Raw genomic sequence first — 2,585 nt, forward strand, 5'->3', positions numbered from 1 at the left:
TATTGTAATTGCATTCGATTTGGTCGAAGAGTGTCAATAATTGGAAGTGTCCGTAGAGACCATTCAAACGACAAATCTGACTTCTGACCTCATAGTCGGACTCATATTTCGACTTTCTTTCAGTAGGGACCACAAAAAATACATATACTTGGGTGTGTTTACAAGGATGCCAATTGGTCACATAATGTCATAGCACCGTCCAAAAGACAATGCCGACCTCTGATCTCATAGCCAGCCCGACCACCAACTTTCTTCTGGCAGGGCCCACAAAAGAAACATATATGTATAATTGGCATCTTTATAATTTATTTATTTTTGTTTGTTCATATTACATATTATTTGATAAAATTAATTCAAAATAAATTTTTTTTTATCAATAAAAAAATAAATTGAATAAATTATACTTATAAGATAAAATATTTAAAAGATGGGAACTCGTTATCCAATTCTTTAAAGAAAAAAATGAAGTATTGAAGCTAGAGTCGAATAGGTCGAGAAGTGTCAGTAGTCAGGAGTGTCTAGAGAGGCCATTCAAACCACAATGCCGACCACCGATCTCATAGTCGGGACCGACCTCCGACTTGCTTTTAGCACAAGCTACAAAAGAAATATGTGTGTATAGTTATGGATAACCTCATAGTCAACCTGACCTCCAATTTTCTTCTACAAAAGCCCACGAAACAAACATATGTGTCTATAATTTATTATTTTGTTTTCTCACATAACATATTATTCAATAATTGTGATTTAAAATACTTTATTCTTTTATCAATAAAGAAATCAATTCAACAAATTGTTTTTATAATATATTTAAGATTTAATTTATAACATATTAACTCAAGATAAACTTCATCACATACCTCATTTAAGTCGTTTATAGGAAATAATAATAATAATAATAATAACAATGAACCTAGATTCTGAGTCGAATTAGTCGAGGAGTGTGAGTAGTCGAAACTGTCTAGAGAGACCATTCAAATGACAATGTCGACCTTCAATGTCATAGTGGGGGCTGACCTATGACTTTCTTTCAGTAGGGGCCACAAAATAAATATATTCGTATAGTTACAGGTGTTTACAACAACCACCTCCGACCCAATAGTCATCCCAACCTCCAACTTGCTTCTACGAAGACCCACAAAACAGACATTGGTGTTTATAATTTATTATTTTGTTTTTTCACATCGCATATTATTTAAGAAATGTAATTTAAAATACCTTATTCTTTTATCAACAAACAAATAAATATAAAAATTATTTTTATAATACATTTAAGATTTAATTTATAACATATCACCTCATGATAAAATTGATCATAAACCTCATTTAAGTCGTTTATAAGAAATAATAATAATAACGGCAATGAACCTAGATTCTGAGCCGAATTGGTCGGGGAGTGTAAATAGTTGGGAATGTCTAGAGAGACCATTCAAACGACAATGTTGACCTCCGATCTCATAGTCAAGGCCGACCTCCAAATTTCTTTCAGTGGGAGCCACAAAAGAACTATACTTGTATAGTAATGCATGTTTACAATAATCACCTCTGACATCACACTCAGCTTGACCTCTGACTTGCTTCTACAAAAGCTCACAAAACAAACATATGTGTCTATAATTTATTATTTTGTTTATGCACATAACATATTATTTAATAAATGTAATTTCAAATACCTTATTCTTTTATCAATAAAGAAACAAATTCGAAAAAATATTTTGATAAGACAATTATTTAAAGCAGTTTTATAGAAAGATTATTATTCTTTCTATCTAATAGTTTAAGATAACAAATCCAAAAACTACATACAAATTGAAACAAAATTAGGATTAAAATGCTTAAAAGATATGAACATGTCATCCCTTATCTAAAGAATAAAACAACCTAAATATGGTTCATAAATTACAAAAGTCGAAAACAACAAACTTAAACGTCAATTGCAACTTCAAGAGCACTTGAAACTCAACCTTTTCCAAGATGGCTCGCAGTTTAGCCTTTTCCTTATGAATCTTCTCTAAAGAGATGCCAACTGCCTGACCACGAAGTCAGTCTCGACCTCAACTATGGGTTTCCTCCGACTCCAAAGAAACTGAAAAAAACTAAAATGGAGACAAATTCCCCTATTCTAAATTTGATTTTTTTAAAAATGTGCTCTCACAACCATGGCTAAAATATGTTTCTCCGTGCATAAAATTTAGGAATAACGTACATTACAACATCCCACCCTTGGAAACTCAAAATACTGGTAACATTGGTTTGAGAAGTTCTCCAATACCGTTGAAACTTGAATTTTGTCATCGATTCTTTTATGTTTTTGTTTTTCTAGTTGACAACTATCTAAGACTATAATCTGTCATCACTTAAAGTATAATTTTTGTTCCAATAAATTTAATATTTTGAAAAATAAATTAATAAAAGCAATGTGCCCTATGACAATTGACCGAATGTAAAAGGCATATAAAAACTTGCATACATGAGTTTGCTAAAACGAAAACATGAGTCAACTTCTGACATCGCAATGCATCACGTCTGACTGAGGTTGAATTTATCTTCTTCCTGAGCTAGTTGTTTATGTCAATAGAACTCTG

This window comes from Pinus tabuliformis, chromosome 7 (genome assembly GCF_031772625.1).
Source record: "Pinus tabuliformis cultivar Carrire ecotype Pingquan chromosome 7, CPIR1, whole genome shotgun sequence".
Taxonomy (NCBI): domain Eukaryota; kingdom Viridiplantae; phylum Streptophyta; class Pinopsida; order Pinales; family Pinaceae; genus Pinus; species Pinus tabuliformis.